The sequence below is a fragment of the Limulus polyphemus genome, unplaced genomic scaffold (assembly GCF_000517525.1).
Source record: "Limulus polyphemus unplaced genomic scaffold, Limulus_polyphemus-2.1.2 Scaffold106, whole genome shotgun sequence".
In the NCBI taxonomy this organism is placed as follows: domain Eukaryota; kingdom Metazoa; phylum Arthropoda; class Merostomata; order Xiphosura; family Limulidae; genus Limulus; species Limulus polyphemus.
Window position 1 is genome coordinate 437260 of NW_013665716.1, and position 6777 is coordinate 444036.

The window sequence follows — 6777 nt, forward strand, 5'->3', positions numbered from 1 at the left end:
TGGATATTATCTTCGGATTCAGCGTACAGCAATGACTATAGAACATGTAAAAATGTTAAGATAATAAAACCATCACGGGCCTGTGTAATCAAATTGTATTATTCTATATTGTTAGATATATGTTTCAAACCAGCTTTTTACCGTAGCAAAACTGGCAAATCTATATCAAATCTATGAAGAAAAAAAAAGTAATATGATGCAAACTATGGTAATACAGGTGTAAAGGCAAGATATAGTATGATGTCACAATAACTGGGATTTCACTTATCATGTTGCACAAGTTGTATTCAATCTCCGTTTTGTGGTGGACAATTCGATTACAGCGCTTATCGGTGTGTTTCATCGTTGTGCCTACTGATAACGTCATAGTTCTTTTATTTCAATACATTTACATGCACCTGCGCCACCGATTCTCTCAGCGGTAAGTCTAGGGGCTTATAAGGCTAAAAGTCAGGTTTCGATACATGCGTTGAACACAGCGGAGATATAGACCATTGTGTAGCTTTGCGTTTAACAACAGATAAGTACTCAAATACATTCACCAGTTTTGTTAGCGAAGCAGACAATTTATTACAGGTATAAATGAATATTCATAATAAACGCACTAACCTACATCAAGTTCGAAGAAAGTTATTTCCCCCAAGTATCGGAGATCTCGAGAAATTAAGGACAAATCAACACACGTATTAACTGACGTCATAGCTAATCAACAAATCCGAGATGAGTCAAATCAGCCAAAGAAAAACGTCACAGGATGTAGACCGGCACTCACGCTTAACCGCGTTTCAGTTGCAGGGTTGCACAATATGCTCTCACTTCAGTAAACGACCCACAATATTATGTATACCTAACATTTCCAGCCTAGCAACGGTACGGAAATTGCGATCAGGAACAGCAGAGAATTCGGTAAGTGAAAAAAAAAACAAAAACGAAAAAGCACGTGGATCCCTCCTAATTCTTAACTAATAATAATAAGCCAATACATATAAGTACGGAGTGCAATGTTGTGCCCTAAAGGTACATCCTGGCAATTCGACGGTCGCGTCATTGTTAAGTGTTTCTTCTTTCAAATCTGGAAAAGGAGCATTATAAATGAACCCAGCATTTTTCGTCCTAAATGTAATGTTTTACGAGACGAGAGTTATTTTATTGAGGGTTATATGCGCTAGCCGTCCCTAATTTTGTAGTGATAGACTAGAAGTAGTAGAATGAACACCACCCACCGCCAGCTCTTGGGCTCTACTCTTGTCAGACCAAATAATGAAATTTTACTGTCACCTTTATACCGCACCCACTGCTTCAATATACTGAGCGCGATTTTTTATATTTTTTTTTTGGCGATAGAGGACGCGAACCATGGATTCTTAGCTCCACATATCGGCACGATAAATGGGTAATGTAAATTGGTTTATAAGATTGTATTTGATGTATAACTTGGTTTACAAACCCGTGTTTGATGTACAAGTTGATTTATAAGACCATGTTTGATATACAAGTTGGTTTGTAAGACTGTGTTTAATGTATAAGTTGATTTATAAGACCGTGTTTGATATACAAGTTGGTTTGTAAGACTGTGTTTAATGTATAAGTTGATTGATAAGACCGTGTTTGATATACAAGTTGGTTTGTAAGACTGTGTTTGATGTATATGTTGGCTTATAACATTAGCTGACGTATAAGGTGGTTAATAAGATTATGTTTGAGAATAAGCTGGTTTTTAAGACCGTGTTTGATATACAAATTGGTTTACAATACTGTGTTTGGTGAATATATTGATTTATAAGACCGTGTTTGATGTACAAGTTGGTTTGTAAGTTGATTTAATCAGCTGATTTATTTTTTCTCTTGGAAGTTTAGTAGATTGTAAAAGTAACATGGTGAAATTCAGTTTCAATTCTACGGTGTAGTTAGCTCCGACTGCAAATGACGATTTCGTGATAACCAAAACTATTACCTTTACAAACAGTCACACATATATTACTAACAGACACTGGGATTGAAGTCAACATTTCGGCCAAACAACCTTCTGAAATAGGTTATTCTTACACATCATAAAGCATATTAATACACCTTGAAGATTTGAACTAGCCTGTCGGTTTGGAAGTTCAATAGCCTTCACTCAAACACTGCAAATCAGAAACACAATTTATTTGTTCTTTTCTACCTTTTAGCGTATAGGTTTTATTCAAAAGCAGTAAACTGTTACTTGTACCTTTTATTATTATTATTATTATCTATATCAATAAAGTTAAACATCAGTATATACAGGATGATCTTGAAGTTATTTAACTTTCTTCTATGTAGCTATACCATTTATTTTGAACATTAAAACACAGTAGCCCTTCATCAGCCAATGTGTCATTCTTATATACACTGTTCTCACGTTCTTGTACCTTAGATAAAACTTTGTATAGTAATCGTAGATAGCAAGCTATTAGATATATATACGTATATAATCATGTCAGTGAACATAAGATCTCTGCGTTAGATATATAAGATAATTCAGTTAGACATAAGCTCTTTGTATTAGATTTATATATATATATATATATATAATTATGTTCAGTAAACACAAGCTTTTTGTGTTTGATATATATATATATAATCATGTTCAGTACACATAAGATCTTTTTGTTAGATGTATTTAATAATTCAGTTAAGCATATGTTATTTGTATTATATATATATATATATATAATCATGTTCAATAAACATAAGATCTTTGTGCTAGACATATATATATAATGATTCAGTAAACATAAGGTCTTTGTAGGAAGAGCAAGTGTGTAATTGGTTCTTTAATGACAAAAACTAGTCAGTTGTGCTTATGCGTCAATAATTTTTACTCTACGTTAGTAGTTATTTATGCTTTAAGCTTTCACCTACCTAAAATGTCCACCAGTGGCTCAGCTATAAACATGAGGATGTTTGAATTTTGGGCTAGATCCCCGCGGCGGAAGCAGCGTATAAAACCCACGATGCATTGTGTTAAAACAAAAAATCGTACGTACGACAGTTTGACAGGGTGTAGAAGTTTGTTGTTTTAATTCTGTTTATCTAATGCTGGACAAGTCTTCCGTGGCCTTATTACCCCCATTGCGGTTTAACTTTTTTTCCAGATACTTGTTTGTTGCTAAAATTGATATTTAAATATATAAAATTAGCTATTATAACGAGATAAGCCTAATTTTCTATGTTAACCATGACACACACACACACATATATATACATAATTCAAAGCAAGTCATAATACAAACATAACGCTGCATAATGAAGATAAATGAAGTCATCACGGCATAATATAAATTGTAGAAAATAGAAAATGTGTCCTGGCCTTTGGAGATGACTGGGGAAGTAGGAACCCGGCATGGCCAGGTGGTTAGGGTGCTCGACTCGCAATCTGAGGGTCGAGGGTTCGAATCCCCGCCCCGCCAAACATGCTCGCATTTTCAGCCGTGGAGGCGTTATAATGTGACGGTCAAGCCCTCGTGTAGCTTTGCGCGAAATTCAAAAACAAACAAACAAGCGGAAGTAGGACTCACATAGCGGGGTCTTAACCTCCGTTCGCTATGTTTCACACGTAAAAGATATAAAAAAGAGAAAATAAGATAAGCGAGCAAGATGCGGGTGCGCAAAGCCACAACGTACTGCATAGTTATCAGCTTCACAGTCTGCAGACAGCTGTAACGAGGAGACTGCTCTCAGAAAACAATAGATGAGAAAGAAAGAAGGTCCTACCATTTGGGAGGAGAGGGGGTAAAAACAACCATCTTCTGAAGTTGAAACTTCAGCCCCAATTATAGCAGTATAAGTTCAGATTAATGGGGTAATATTAATAGCACTGCAGACAAATTATACTAGAATAATATAAAATCCCTACCGAGTTAGTTATCTGAACTAGTATGACATTCATCCTCCATCCCGAAGGTGAAGATTGATAGACGCTGTATCCCCACCGCTATATGTGGCTCTTACTTCCACAGTCACCTCCAAAGGCCAGATCACATTTTATATTTCCCACATTATAGCCAGTGACCTGGTGACTTCATTTATTTAAGTTACGTAATGTTATATTTATATTGCGGCTTGATTTGAATTAAAATAGTTTCTATTTTATCAGGTTTGGTCTTGCTGTTTTTATCGCAGGCCTTGTTTTTGATGTGAATATTAACTTAACTGGTTAAATATTGTTCATGTTTACATTATATATAAATATATAGAGAGAGGGTGTGCAGTGAAGTAAAACTGCCTGTGTATATACATTTTATCAGCAATGCTTTTCAAGTAACTTTAGTCAAATGAATTGAAATGAAATCTTCTGTATCGCGTTTTCTCTTTTTAAGCGGAATTCTGATCTTTCGGTACAGATTCGTGTAAGAAAGACATCAAGTATTGTTTTTTGTTGTTGTTTTTTTGTAGTTAAGCCAAAAGCTACACAATGGGCTATCTGTGCTGTGTCCACCACGGGTATCGAAACCCGGTATTTAGTGTTATAAGTCTTCAGTCTTACCGCTGAGTCACTGGGAGAAAAACACATAAATTAGTACGCTTTATATTACGTGTTTTTTCCGTATTATAATATGCTTCAGAATTATTTGCATCAAGTAACAGCCACATTCATACTTGTGTCACATGGCAGAAAATAACGAGATAAAGATGAGATGGAAGTCCACTTAAACTTTTGTCCTAACAACAAGCCCACACATGCTTGTTAATGATCAACAGAGTACATGTAAGCACAAACGCGATATAATGCATCTAGAGTCTTTTTTTTTTTTTAACAACAGTTTATGTTTCGGTAAGACTAGTGCCGGAAAAGAGATGTTGCTTCCACACGAATCTAACAATGATATAGCACAAGCTTCTCGGAATTTATTTCTCGTACCGGAAATTACGAAAAACGGATTGTTTCGCGGACGTAATGTTCTTCAAAGAATGTGAATTAACTGAGTAATTAATATTATTCCAAAGCCAGGAACAGGAGGCCAAGTTAATTCTTCAGTTGTTCCAACATATGATGAACCGATGAGCCAGTAGTATTTATCTTCAACAATAATAACAAGTAAATACAGCTGCACTGTGATATTATCTAACATTTCGGTAAACGATTTTCATTGATATCTACGAAGTCATCAGTTTAGCCAAAGATCTTTATGTCAACATTTTTACCTAACAACACTGGACTGTCCTCTGCGAAACTAATCGCCTAGTGGTGGTGAATTACAGCATGCATGTATGGAAATACGAGAGAGAAAGCAAAAAATAATACAAATATGTATCAGTTATCCGTAACTTTCACGGGAGGTTTGGCCTAACAGGTCTGGCAAGTATTTCTGGACTTTAAACCTATCGCTTGCATATCGTCTGTTTCTACGGAAGATCTAATGATTGAAAACACAAGGGCATGTTGGGTACATATCATTTAGTATTTATAATCTGATGGTTTAATGACGTCAAATCGACGGAAGTGACTTGTCACGTGCTGCTTGGTTTTATGTAGACGTATTGTACTTACTATTTCGCTCCCCAGTGGCACAGCGGAATGTCTGCGGACTTACAACGCTAGAATCCTGGTTTCGATACCCGTGGTGGGCAGAGCACAGATAGTCCATTGTGTAGCTTTGTGCATAATTACAAACAAACTGACTATTTTCAAGACATTTTGTGTGTTCGAAATTCAATTTCGCGGAAGTATTGATGACGTATGTAGTGTACTTGTATTTACAAAATTGGACAGTAGTGAAATGCACAAAATGTATAAAAGACTTCATTTTAATCCACCAATAATCAGCATAAAAGTATTATTAAAAATATTATTATGCAAATTCAGTCATATAGGAAGCACTGCAATCATTAAAAGCTTTAAGAGAATTTTATCTTAATTTCCGGCTTATGTGAAATGAATATACGCAAGTGACGTTCCTTTACTTTGAATGAACAGTTCTATCAGAAATGAGAATCAAAAGATGCTCAATGAGCCATCGAGAGGCTAGAAAAAGGAAGAGAAGGAAGGTTATCGAGTTTAATTGTAAATTGTGAATTCCTTCGGGAAATCCGCGCAGGTGCAACTGATTGGATCAAATCCTCGTGTACCCCATTAATAACATTGGTTAAGGTCCATATGAGGTCTATTTGCGCCACTGGAAACCCGCTAACAGATATGACTGTTTTCTTGAATAGAAGGACATCTTCACAAATGTATAGGAGATGTCTGATTGCTTATAATGCAAAAAATCTGGTTTTGATACCTGCAGTGGGCACAGTACAAGTAGTCCATTTGTGTAGCTTTGCACTTGACAACAAACAAACAAATTCTTCTTCTTAATCAACACAAAGTTTAGTTTGAAATATCAATCTATTTATTCAGACTAGCATAAAATACTTATGCTCCACTGTGGGGTTCAAAGGTCCCTCGTAATTCACAGAGGCCCCATTGTATCGATTGGGCTTTTTCATTATCCCTAATAACTTTTATAGCTGTCCCAAGAAAAAGTCTGTTCCCTAAAACAAACCATTTATGATAACCGCCTATAGTATCCGAGCACGTGTGCCAAGTTTGATCCAAATGAATGGAGGTATGAACACAGTTTCAAAAATGGCGCTTCTAAAATTCCGAAGGATGCATGAACACGAAATTCGATGCCAGATTAGGATCCTATATCTAGATCTCCAGTATACCTGGGTAACTTTCCAAACGCGTTTTATTTGAGGTTGGGGAATAGTTATCCCAAGGGGGAAGACCGTCCCCCCCCCAAAAAAAAAAAAAACAAAAAAAAA

General features: G+C 35.9%; 1 protein-coding gene across 2 annotated transcripts in view; it reads left to right on the forward strand.

The window, feature by feature from the left end:
* Positions 1-733: 733 nt before the first annotated feature.
* The window catches only part of LOC106470649, a 16687-nt gene continuing 10643 nt past the window's right edge, over positions 734-6777 (forward strand). Inside the window, exon 1 of one of the 2 annotated variants that reach the window (XM_022400027.1) lies at positions 734-906. The gene's annotated coding sequence lies outside the window, so the exon portion shown is untranslated. The remainder of the gene's footprint in view (positions 907-6777) is intronic. The other variant, XM_013931217.2, reaches the window with a different exon arrangement.